Here is a 13,489-nt window from a genome sequence, read left to right as displayed (position 1 = left end):
GCTGAAATAAGGGTCTTCTCTGAGCTTGGTTATTTTCTTGCAAACTTGTCATTACCCAAACTAAATAACATCCTAATTACCACTGATGATGTTAGTTAGAGTAACTAAACATCCATAAGAAAACAACCAGCTCACAGAAAACCAAGGACCCCTAAAATGTTGCTCTCAAGAGCAAAAAACAGAATCCCTTGCTATGGAACATCTTTCCTTTCTGCTAGAAAATTTGGCTTATTTGATTATTCAGGGACTGATTAAATAATCAGTGTCTCCACTTCTGGTTCTGGCCTGGATCACATTACTAGAAAAGCTGTGTGTGTGTATGTGTGTGTGTGTGTGTGAGAGAGAGAAACAAATGGACAAAACCAGATACCTTTTCCCACTGGGTTGTTTAATGCCTGTGTAAAACTTGTTGCTGCTCTAACTTTAGCAGAACCTCTGCTTCTAGGTTGGCTCCACCTTGACGACAGAGCCCTGGGAAGACACAGTGATCTATTGGATTTTTCCACTGCAGTGTGGGAGGTGAGGAGGGCAGTCTTGGCTGGAAATACTTCTGGTTTTTATTTTCCAGCCTGGAACACATTCTCTGGAACAAACAAATACCAGAACAGCTCTATGAGACATCTGCATTTTAGAATCTGTCTTTGTACTGTCTGGCAGTCATCAGAGATGAACTGCTTTATCTTTCTTTGAAAAGTACAGGATCACATCAATACTAATTTTTGTAGGCATTTTGTGCTTGGTGCACAGCATGGGAAGATGGTGGTGAGAAACAGGAGCAGTTATAGACTTAACAATCCTAAATCAAAACCAATTCCGTTTCTAACTGAAATCTTTCTACTCTTTCACTTGTGGACTACAATTCTCAAAATCAAAAAATCATCACTCTAGAAACTAATCCCAGGATGCTGAAATAAAGGGACCGACATGACGTTACCCCTAAAAATTAAGAAATAAATCTTATTTGATAGGTTCTTTGTTTCCCATTTCCATCATCAGTTCTCAAACTCTGGAGAGGAAAGGAGACTAGCAAAATATATAAAGATGCTTCCTGCAAATAGACCCCACATTGATCCGGTTGCTTGAGGTAGGTTCTTTATTTTCCCTCTCTTTTGGTAAAGGGCATCCCAATCTTTCTCTTTTTGGGTCAACCCTCCCCCCTTAGAAAGTTATGTGATGAAAAAATAAAGGCAAAGTTACTTTATGCATGTAAAATTATGTATAGTCTAAGAACAGAAAGGGAAATTCAGTCAGAGACCATTTGTTCCATGAGGATATTCCATGTTACCCAAATAACGATACAAGTAACTAAAGCTATAAAGCCAACTTAATACAGATGATGGAGAGAGACAGAGAGACAGAAAAACACAGAAATATACAGAGAAAGAGAGAGAGAGAGAGAGAGAGAGAGAGAGAGAGAGAGAGAGAGAGAGAGAGAAGTTTTGTTCTGCAAATGTTCAGGAGTTAAAAACATACCTGCTTTCAACAGGTGGAAATCTCTGCACATACCTGTCATATACCAGGCCCATGTTGTGGATGGAGAAGATGGACACCTTTTCATCTGTTCAAACTATAGAGGGGCTACTGGAACCTCCGAGTTGCCACTCCTCTTTTAAGCGGCTAGCACAAGTGGTCCTCTTTCTTCACTGCTTAAAATCTGGAAAACCTTTTACTTTTACCTTATATGAGCTGAAAGATGATGCTGGATGGCTGTCGGCCACATCTGTCAGGAACCCCAAGCAGACCATTGGTTAAGGCCTGGTCATGTGGTACTGCTGCCTTGACCTGCAACAGTTCAAGCGAATGTTGGTTTTACCCCCTAAGGAAGGCGTGCTTGACAATTTTCATATTTCTTCTAAATTTGGAGATTTCAGACAATGCTCAGAATGCCAGAGACCCATGTGGAAGTCATTAACGCTGGGAAGGAGGGAGGGAGGGAGAGAGAGAGAGAGAGAGAAAGAAGGAAGGGGGAGAGGCTGAGGGAAGGCGGGGGGGGGGGGAAGGAGTGAGGCCTGGAGGCTGTTGCCAGCTACATGCCTGGGAACGTAAATGAACTCACTCAGGGAAAGTTGTTTGTAATAATTTGCTTCCTCTCCAATTCTCTTGCCCCAGCACATACTTGAAGGGGATAAGTTCTACCCAGTCAGTGACAAACGCAGCAGAAGCAAAGAGAGAAAAAAATATATATTTGGAAGTAGTATTTTTGAAGCCATAGGATGGAGTCACTCCCGGCACACTGCAGCCCACAAAGTTTAGAATCTGAAGAGAGAAGCACTTCCCTGACCTGACTTGAGACACCTTGTGATTTTTTTTAGTTTGAGAAAACTTCATTTGACCAGGATAAGAACCATATAAGCATAGGAAAAGCAGCATACAAAATTCACATAAATGATTTCTTTCCCTTATCCTAAACTTTTCTTGATCTTTTTGACTCTTTCTCTTTTTCTGGATATAAATGAACAAAGATGATATAGGATATTTTTCCCACCCATTTGCGTTTTTCAGTCTGATTGGACTTTTCAAATAAGGACTATGTTAGATATTTAGAGTAGACACTGAAGTCATAAAGAAGGTTGGGCACGATGAGGAAATATGAAGTCTTGGAAACCATATCCAAAGTTGGAAGCTAGAATTTCTAGTGCACCTTTCTCTAACTGTTATCCATTTAGACTAAGAGGTATTAAAGATTGGATAAAATATTGGCATACACAGGGGTCCCCAACTCCCAGTCTGTGGACTGGTATTGGTCCACAACCTGTTGGGAAATGGTCCATGCAAGCAGCAGGTAAGCATGCAGAGCTTCATTTGCATGAGGTCTAGATTTTGTGCTCATGAAACCAGCCCCTCCCTCCCACCGCCATGTACTACCAACGCCACCGCTAGTCCATGAAGCCAGAAAGGTTGAGGACTGCTGGTATAGCACATAGTGGAGATTAATTTGGAACATTTTAGGGAGAAACTTAGTGAAAAGGGAAAGAGCCCGTTTTATCCAAATGGAGCAAAACTGCTTGAACTTATCATCAAAAAATTGTTAAGCAGATTTTGGGGAGAATTCAATGAATCTGAAAACCTAAAGACCACATATACATTTAATAAACAAAAACAATAACAATTATTATGGTTTATCACACAGTCAAACAGATATTTAGATTGGATTTAGTATTTTTATCCACTTATGGGGTTTTTCCCAAGGACCCGGGATAGTGAGATGTTGTTGTTTGATGACATTACTATTCTGAAGAGATGACAGTATTTTTTTTTTTTGTTTCCCCAATAGAAGATAGGTCAGAAATAGGACATAAACTAATAGCAGAACATGATATCCAAAAAGCCCAAAGGGAAGTCAAGCAGCAAAAATATTTGGAGAACAATCCCATATTAGTGTTTTTATACTAATGCTAGAAGTTTCAAATTGTTCCCAAATGCTTGTTGCAATGTCATATTAATAGGTCTGTAAAGTACAAGGATGTAAAGAAAATCTAAACATTCATCAGTAAATGAATGGCAAACATACACGTAAATAATAATAATCATTCACAAGCAGAGTTCAGATTTTCACCAAAACATTTTTCACCTGCCTTCAGTCAGTGATATCATGGGTGATAAAATAACTATCATGGCAGTAATAAGCTAAATACTATTTGTTGTGATCAACAACAACACTAACTCTGCCACTATAATAATGGCATTTTGCAATTTTAAGTACCTTCAAGGAGAAAACAAGGAATGGGTGAGTGGGCCGTTTGTTTTAATGATTTCTACATAGGTAACTGATGTTGTGTGTTGAAGCAGAAATGGAAGATCTCCTGTAACATACTGTAAAAGACTATCTTGTGAGATAATCTTTTATGGAGTATAGCAGACTTGAAATGCAGGCATAAAGAAATGAAGAAAACCAGTAATAGAAGGTCATCATTGGATACAAACTGTAAAAAACTGGGTGTCAATGCTGCAAATATTGTATATTTGAGATTAATCGTGTTGGGCTCAACATCACAATTTGTTTGTTTATGAATTTTATTTGCCGCCCATCTCATATCCAATGACTCTGGGCAGCTACAATAGCATATCTTGAATGTAAATTGGAGGTCAAACACTATCACCATCCCCAACTGCTTGCTAGAAATGGTATACCTTTGTGTCACAGAAAGCATGGTAACCAATACAGCAAATTTCTCAAAAGGAAAAAAACTACCCCCATGGAATTATTGTTAGTTATGCTATCAAATTCTCCAAATTGTTTTATGCTGCGGGCATGCTATTGTCCACCTGCCCAAAATATTAGGAGTGACCCTGAAATGGACAATTTAATCAGGGAGGCATCCCAAAAGACATACTGTGTAAACTGAGGTAATATCAATTGTCGTAATAGAAAAGAAGCAACATTCTTTCACTTCCAAGGATGGACCTGAATCCCTTTCTACAGGATAGGACACATCTATACAGCACGCAAGATATAGTAAGACATATACAGTAAGTGTTTCACTGACCAAAAACACGATCCCAATACTGTCAAACTTTATTTAAATGTCACAGGGAAAATGTGCAGAAAATCCAGCTTATGTCAGAATTTTTTTTTAAAAGAGTGGGGGGGGGGACAAGTAAAAAGGAAACAAAGAAAATGGAGTGTGAAAACTCTTGAGATTAATCATGTTGGGCTCAACATCACAATTTGTTTATTTATGAACTTTATTTGCCGCCCATCTCATATCCAATGACTCTGTGCAGCTATAATAGCATAGCTTGAATGTAAATTGCAGGTCAAACACTATCACCATCCCCAAGAGGATAGGCAGTGTTAAGGAAGCTAAGATTTTAGATTCCTTTAGATTAGAGATGGGCAACTGAGGGTCTATGGCCACATGTAATGATTATACCTTACTTGTATCCTGAAACTCCCAAGACTATTTCCATCAAAACTTAGCAGTAAAGTTCTGAATTTCAAAAACACACTTTTGAGTAGGAGGGGCTGGTGGGTTGATTGGTGGAAAGGGTAGCAATTTGATTTCTAGAACCTTCTATTCCCATTCCCATTCTCTTAATCTCCCTCAAAAAGAAACAAACAAAAGCAGGTAAAAGAAATGCAGCATGGCTCTTCTGCTGACCTTACTACGTCACCAGATATCTTTTTTGCAGTCCTACAGAAACTGGAAAGTTTTAATTCTTCAGCTCTGTTTTAGAAAATGGATGCCTTACTAAAAAAATAAAAATGAAAATGAAAAGCTTCAAATTCAGAGGTCATAATCATTTCAGTATTAGTTGCTGAGAAACACTAGTGAGAAAGCATTATTTCATTCTGTTTTATTAGTGAGCTTCACAAAAGCATCAAGTTGGTCTCTATGAAAGGAATAGGTGGTAAAATTGGCCTATTGATCCAGTGCAACCCTTATGTTCTTACTGTTGGAGCTTAACTACTCAGTGCTGGAGGCAGGAAAAATAGCCTACATTGCATTTCCAATATTAGTATTAGACCTTCAAATGTGGTGGTGGGAGGGGTTTGTTAACCCTGTTGAGTTAAAATGTGACAATTTCAGGAGCTTTTGTTTGTTCCTGTAATCTTATGAATTGCTTGCTTTAGCCTTGAAAGTGTAGAGTATTTATGATGGAAAGTGAATCATAAAGGGAAAAAGTTTCTGGAGAGCTGAATATGATTTCATTTCTAAAGTTTTAAACAACAGGTAAGTTACAGTAAATGTGTACAGGGTGGGGAATTATGTGTACTAAATCAGAATAAATGTGCATTTCTCTTTCATTGTTTTGTTTATTTGTACTTTTTAATTAAAGAGATTTTGTTCTGTTTAAACCCATGCAAATTTTATTTCAGTCAGTCCCAGTGAATCCACTGTGGCTGACTGGATAGGCACCCACCATCTTGCTATGCTGTTCGGAGAGCAAAATGTCTTGTACTAGCTCTGAGATAAATGATATTTCTCCCATGTTTCATTTGAGGAGAGAAATATAAAACACACACATCTATGGTTGGGAAACATGAGCCCATGTATGGTAGGAACTGTCTCAGAGTGATTTGATTACTGGCAAGATGAAAAACCATGAAAGGCATAAAGCTTATAGGAGCTCTCTCCATCAGCAGTTTATTTTCTTTCATATTGTTCTTCTGCTAATGAGGACAGCTAGTTAATGAGGACAGCTAGCTAAAGAATCTCAGCTGGCCTTGATGCTTATATATTTTTTCTTCTTCAAAGCAAGACACAAAATTTATCACAGAATAGGATTTCTTTTATGTGAGGTGTTGAACTATAAGCAAGAAAAATATTCCTAGATTAAAACTGGGCATAGATTTACTAGATCACTGGAAGATTATGATATGTCTGAGTTGCTCTGACATTGTTCTCTTGGGGATGTGAGTGTGTGTTTCTTCACCTTGGTCCTCTCTATGGAGCAAAAAGTAAAAAGATATCCTGTTAGTAATGTATCTCCAGGTAACCAATGATAATCATGATGACTTTATTACTAAAATAAATGTGATTGTATGGTATTGTTCTGCTAGATAGGAATGACATTAAGAGACATTAGAATCCAAAAAGAAGCAGCCAGAACAAAATGTCTGATCTCTCAATTAAGTTAATTTGCACGATGGCTGTCCCACCCTTTCTCCAAGCAAGGAAACATTATAGATGAAGATAAGAGGTTTGCACGAATCCCAAGTCACAACCCGAAAGAGAAATTAAACGTCTGATTTCCAAGCATGATCTCAGTATAAATAGCATGCACAGCTTGCATGTTTTGTGTGATACCATTAATCTACTAAATGTCCCTATCCCTATTTTGAATTTCCTAGCTTCGAGACTAGAACAGACTGCAGGTCCTTTGAAGACATGGGGCTATTTCAAACAAAGGAATGTTAAGAAATAAGTATGGATTACTATGGCTACTATTAATTTTTTTTCTTGGAAACACAGGCATTTCAAAATAGCAGATATCTGTACTGAAGTCCTGGAAGTTGAATTTGGAAGTTGACTATTCTGCACAACTTCATGCCTTTCATATGTGTTGAGCATGAATTCCCCATATTTGCCTAGTAATTATTGGGATTTGGGGGATTATGGGAATCGAAGTTCAACAGATTTGGAAGATGTCAATTGAGGTTCCTTGCCCATAAAAGTAAAGGTTTCCCTATCCAATCTGTCCAACTCTAGGACATGATGCTCATGTCCATTTCTTCGCCAAGGAAGCCAGTATTGTCTGAAGACATTTTCAGTGATCAAGTAGGTAACATGGCTATATGCTAAAGGTGCACAGAATGCTGTTACCCTTCTATCAAAGTGGTACCTATTAATCTACTCGCATTTGAGTGCTTTCGAACTGCTAGCTGGGTAGGAACTCACCCCATTACGTGACACTCAGCTCTTGAACCCAGGCTTTTAGCTGTCCAGATGACAAGCTCATGTCTTTAACTGCTGAGCCATCACACCCCCTGCCCCCTTGTCTCTAGCTCTACTAAAATAAAAGTTGTAAGGAAATTAAACTACTGTCCCTTAGTAAGGAGTTCTATAGTCTATGAGCATCTACCAAAGAAGATCTCCTTCATGTTCCCATTAAATGTATGTCCACTAGTGAAACATTTCTTCAAAAGATCTCAAATATATGGAGAAAATGATTTTTCAAACAGTTGAAATAACAGTATTTTGAATTGTGCTCAAGGGTGATTAGTCCAATTCTCCTATTGTTGGCCTTATTCATAATGTATAGGCAAAACTATTTACTTGATTTGGGAACTAACATGGGAATGCTCTTAGTCCCCAATCAGTCACCACTGAGTTCAAGACCAGTGGAGGTCCGCAGCTCATATTTTTTTAAATTAAAAAAGTAAATATATTTGCACCCAGAGAAGTTGAATACATATTGGGGGCAGATTAGAGGTTTACAACACATTGGAGAGCCATTTGCCTGGGGTGGGTTGAAGATCCACATCTGGCAAGGATTTGGCTAGAAAATCTCCAAATCTCTTTCTACCCTAAGACTTTGTGTGGTTCTAGTAGGCTTCTGAAGATCCATCAGCAGAATCTGTCAAGTTTGCTGTCCTGTCCTATAGGTTCTGAGCTGAAGCTGACTCCCTGTAAGCAACAAGAACTGTCTATCTCAGTAGTATGCTCTAGATCAGGGGTCTTCAAACTTGGCCCTTTTATGACTTGTGGAATTCAACTTGAAGTCCACAAGTCATAAAAGGGCCAGGTTTGAAGACCCCTGCTCTAGATATTCCACAAATAATATTTTTCAAGAGAGAATATGCTTCTAAAAGCCTATCCTGAGAAGTCAGCTACACATTGACTGAATGAGCAGGAGGAGAGGTGTGTTGTCTTACATCACAAAACTTAAGTGACTAAGGTCTGCATCAGCCTTATTGTCATGCAGCTTTTTTTTGCTTTTAGTAGAGAACCAATATGCCTAATCATTAAAGGTAGATAGACATTTGTCTTAGAACTTTCAATCAATGCAAATTTAAGAAGCCAGCTGCAAGAATTTAAACTGAACAGATTGCACTGGTAGCTGTCACTCATGCTGACAACTGACGATCAACAGGTTCATTCATTCTATGAATGACTAAGTGCCTGAATTTCAAAAAGCAAAACAATTATAGATTATTATCAGTTAGCCAGGAAAACTGGAACAGATATGAAGAAGAGAGGCAATTATGTTTGGCAGAAACATCCATACCAGATCAATTGCAACAGAGACTTGTCCTACTACATCTTGGACGGAAAACAGTATTTTAACAAACGAAGTCTTCATTGGAATTCCCCTTCAGACTGTATGTTTTATTTTGTTTTTACACTGTTGCAATAAGACAAGGGCTGTAAAGATAGTAGCCTCCTAAACATTACCTTATTAAGTATTCTTAGAAACTGGAAGGCATGGCCCTCTCGGGTCATGGAACAAGAGTTTAGCTGTTAGTGAGCAAATAGAGGGAACATTACATTTTTCATTTCATTTTAGAAATCAAGTTACTAATTATAGAGGATATTTAATAGCAGTGTTTATTTGTATTTCTGCTAGCATTAGTCCATCATAAAAATGGTCTGGCTGAGTGATTTGAGTAAGTAGGAGAGGAAGGCTAAAAGAGATAGGTGAAAAAGTCTCCTGAAAAGTAAACATAGAGTTGCACTGCACCAGGAGAGATCATGACTATAATTTCCTACCCATATATAAAGAAAGGATATTCCTATGAATATCACCTTCTTTGTAGTAAGGACTCTTATTATACAGGAATTTTGTGGACATAAATGTTGTTGTCCAGGGTTTAACCTAGGTTCTCAACCTAGTGCTCTCCAGATGTGTTAGCCTGTATCATCAAGCAGCATGAGAGATTGGTTTCAGCTAAAGTGGGTGTTCTTCAGATGCCTTATGTCAAGCATGTCAAACTCGTGACGTCAAGTGATGTTGCACTACATATCGTGACTTTTCCCCCATTGCCAGCAATGGGGTGGGCATGGTTTTGGTGTGACACATCAGACCCAGAGGCCAGCAGTTTGATGTGCCTGCCTTATATTAAAGCTCTCATTCTAATGTATGTTACACCATAGATGACTACCACCTGTGTCAATTTCCCTGTTTCTTTTGTTGCACTGCTTTGATGTATGCAGCTAATAACATTTTGCATTAGGTCACATCCTTGAGCCAATCTGAACAAAACAAGTGATTGGAGGCCAGAAAAGTCTTGTTTGACTCTGTAGAAGTACACTTAACTTGCAAGATGATGCAAAAGAGAAATGTGATTTGAAGCCAACTATTTTCTGAAGGACAGGTCTACTTTTCGTCTTCTCTCTGGAACAATTAAAAAAACCTGGTGGAAATATTTGTACACCATGTACATCATATTTGTACATCATCTCAAATGATATGAAGACGTTAATAATAACCATAACCGTAACAATAATAATAAAGTTGGAAGGGACCTTGGAGGTCATCAAGTCCAATCCCCTGCTCAGGCAGGAAACTGTATACCATTTCGGACAAATGGCTGTCCAGTCTCTTCTTAAAAACTTCCAGTGTTGGAGCATTCATTGCTTCTGGAGGCAGGTTGTTCCACTGGTTAATTGTTCTAGCTATCAGGAAGTTTCTCCTTAGTTCTAGGTTGCTTCTCTCCTTGGTTAGTTTCCATCTGTTGCTTCTTGTTCTGTCTTCAGGCGCTTTGGAAAATAGCTTGACTCCCTCTTCTTTGTGGCAGCCCCTGAGATATTGGAACACTGCTATCATGTCACCCCTAGTTTTTCTCTTCATTAAACTAGACATACCCAATTCCAGCAGCCGTTCTTTATATGCTAATCATTTTACTGACTTTGTCACATTCCCCAACCCACTGTGGAAGTAGTTTTATATTGCTCCTTAGTTCTTCCAGGTAAAAGGTGACATTTTCAATTTTCTCCTAACACAGGTCTTGGCTTATGAATGATCCAAGATGCCTGATCCCAAAATCTTGATGACAATGCAGTCAGGTATCTTCTGAGCTCCTGTGGGCCAGGTAAAGTTGTTGGGAGCATGTCCTTCCCCTCTAGTCAAATGGTACTGCCCATCACAACCATTTTGACTTGGACTGCAAGAGACCCAGACATCTGACTTAAGTTTGCCTGACTTGTCTTCACAAAGCATGATTCAGACTTTAGGTGGGCTACTGTACTTATGTACTGTACATCTTTTGGATTTACTACACATATGTTCAGTGGTTTATTAAAAGGCTTTTTGTAAAAAAAACAGGTGCCAAATAATAGAGAGAAAGATATCTGTTGCTGGTTCTTTCCAAAATTAGCGCATTATAGGTTTTTTATGCTTCTGGAGTGGCATCATTTTGTACACTCAATCAGAATTTTCCGGTATAATGGAAAGACTCTAAAATATCTACAGTGGAGGAATGAAAAGCAAAGATGACAAAATAAGCAGAAATGGCAAAATTAATTCACTTGATTAGAGAAATATCAGCAGCCACATTTATCAGTGACTGGACACAGCTTAACAATTTTGCTGAAGAAAAAAAGAGAAAAATGAACTTGTGATTTATGATTTTGAAGATTAGAAAGGACAGCTTATGGAAAGAAGGAAATTATGATGTAATTTTGGAGAGAGAAGGCAAAATATAAATACATTTATAACCACTGCCAAAAAGATTGAAAGCCTTTTCTCTTCCCCCCCCCCTCGTTCCTTTCTTATTTTTTAATGATTCCCCTTATTTTCTTTGTTTATTTTCTAATATTTGTATTGTTTTTATCTGGCTCAAAAAGTATTTGATAAAAATTATATTTAAAAAATATTTTTTTTATTTCAGGTGTACCCAACTGTGGCTCTGTTCTGCCAGCACCGGAGCTACCTTGCAGATCTCTGATGCATTTGGTTGTTGTTAGTTGCGAAGTCGTGTCTGACCCATTGCGACCCCATAGACAACATTCCTCCAAGCCTTCCTGTCCTCTACCATCTTCTGGAGTCCATTTAAGCTCACTCCTACTGCTTCAGTGACTCCATCCAGCCATCTCATTCTCTGTCGTCCCCTTCTTCTATTGCCCTCAATCTTTCCCAGCATTAGGCTCTTCTCCAGTGAGTCCTTCCTTCTTATTAGATGGTCAAAGTATTTGAAATGCATTTGGAGGGGGTAAAATTGACAGCAGTTCTTCCAATTTCCTCTTCTAGCTCTATAGGCACAGCAGCCCCTCTGACAGGTCAGTGGGCTGGAAGATGGGTCAGGGTAAAGGCAATGCAGTTCTCTGACTGCACCACCCAGGCTTCTTCATGCTTCATTGCCTACCTATTCTTTGCTTGTCTGCCCAACAAGCTATCAGCTAGCCTATTTATAGACATAGATCTATTGGTCTACCAAAAGATTCCTATGTTCAGAATTAGTCTGACTCTTAGGATACCAGTGTATGGCACCTCCATACTGAAGAACTGTCTCTTGGGCAACTTCAGTCATTTATCCAAGACTGTTCCATCACATTTTTAAAGAAAATTTGGTCTAACCATTATCAGGAACTGGGTCAGTGTAGGAAAGATGAAAACTGAAATGTGCTGTAATTTAGGACTAAAATCTATGTTTGATATGATAAATGCCCAGACCATGGGGAAAAGAAACCTCTATCTTTCTGTGCCCTAACCAACATTGTAACACTAGTTGAGAGTGGGCTGTTTGAAGGATACACTGGAGTTTCTTATCTTAGCAACTGAACAACAGCATCAAGATTGCAGGGCCAATTGCAGTCCCTATCTGTGGTTGAATTTTTACCATTATCAATTTCCCATGTTGTCAAAAGTTCCAACTGAGAAATAGGAAAAATTTGGGAAGTGGAGAGAAACTTTGTCTATTTACATGTCTTTCTGCGTAGCAATTTTCCCTTAACGCTCTAGAATGCAAAGCAGATTGTAAATTTGAATTAGGCTAGGGTAGCCCTGGTGAAATTTTAATTCAAAATATAATGGACATTCTTTAAGTAGAAGAGATATAGTGTTGCAAAATGGTGGTCTTTAGGGATACCAGATAAAATGAACATACTGAATTCTACCTTTTCCTTGATAATTTTTTGTTATATATGTAGAATCAAGATCACGTGAAGTGTTAATACCACTTTACAATGCCTTGGTAAGGCCACATTTCGAATACTGCATCCAGTTTTAGTCACCGCGATATAAAAAAGATGTTGAGACTCTAGAAAGAGTACAGAGAAAAGCAACAAAGATGATTAGGGGACTGGAGGCTAAAACATATGAGGAACGGCTGCTGGAATTGGGTATGTCTAGTTTAATGAAGAGAAGGATGAAGGGGGACATGATAGCAGTGTTCCAATATCTCAGGGGCTGCACAAAGAAGAGGGAGTCAAGCTATTTTCCAAAGCGCCTGAAGACAGAACAAGAAGCAACGGATGGAAACTAATCAAGGAGAGAAGCAAGCTAGAACTAAGGAGAAACTTCCTGACAATTAGAACAATTAACCAGTGGAACAACCTGCCTCCAGAAGCAGTGAATGCTCCAACACTGGAAGTTTTTAAGAAGAGACTGGACAGCCATTTGTCCGAAACGGTATAGGGTTTCCTGCCTGAGCAGGGGGTTGGACTAGATGACCTCCAAGGTACCTTCTAACATGATGATGATGATGATGAGAAAAATGGAAGAAATAATTAAGAGCATGAGAAAGTTACAAATGAAAATCAATGATATCCAGATTAGTTTTTTGCATTCCTATCAAAACTACAGTACATGAATGAGGGAGGGTAATTTACAATGAAGGTCTTGTCTGGAAGCACCCTTTTTTCTAGTTCACTATTGTCTAGGAGTAAAATTAAGGTTTTTCTCCCCTTTTCCAGATATTAATGTTTTTGAGAAATCAATTATTAATGTTCTCATGCTGACCTATAATCCTAGCGCTGGCTTGGTTGTTGCTGAAGCCACCAGAATCAACAGGATGGTATTATAAAAGTTGGTATGAGAGTTTTCTTTAATATTGTCTAGTAGGACAATTGTCAAACTTTTGAAATAACTGGGTAATCTGGACACC

General features: G+C 38.5%; 2 long non-coding RNA genes across 3 annotated transcripts in view; one reads left to right on the top strand and one right to left on the bottom strand.

The window, feature by feature from the left end:
* LOC120312220 overlaps positions 1 to 1,914 on the bottom strand; it is a 30,008-nt gene extending 28,094 nt beyond the window's left edge. Inside the window, exon 1 of the long non-coding RNA XR_005557823.1 lies at positions 1,507 to 1,914. This is a non-coding gene — a long non-coding RNA (uncharacterized LOC120312220). The remainder of the gene's footprint in view (positions 1 to 1,506) is intronic.
* Positions 1,915 to 2,001: 87 nt separating this feature from the next.
* Positions 2,002 to 12,636, top strand: LOC120312225. 2 transcript variants are annotated; one of them, XR_005557824.1, is made up of 3 exons: positions 2,002 to 5,675; positions 10,391 to 10,477; positions 11,276 to 12,636. It is a non-coding gene; the product is annotated as an uncharacterized LOC120312225 (long non-coding RNA). The 2 variants fall into 2 exon arrangements; XR_005557825.1 differs by having other exon boundaries at positions 10,391 to 10,619.
* Positions 12,637 to 13,489: the final 853 nt, after the last annotated feature.

This window comes from Crotalus tigris, unplaced genomic scaffold (genome assembly GCF_016545835.1).
Source record: "Crotalus tigris isolate CLP2741 ecotype Arizona unplaced genomic scaffold, ASM1654583v1 scf7180000017568.12009008, whole genome shotgun sequence".
Lineage (NCBI taxonomy): Eukaryota > Metazoa > Chordata > Lepidosauria > Squamata > Viperidae > Crotalus > Crotalus tigris.
This window is presented reverse-complemented; position numbering and strand designations above follow the sequence as displayed.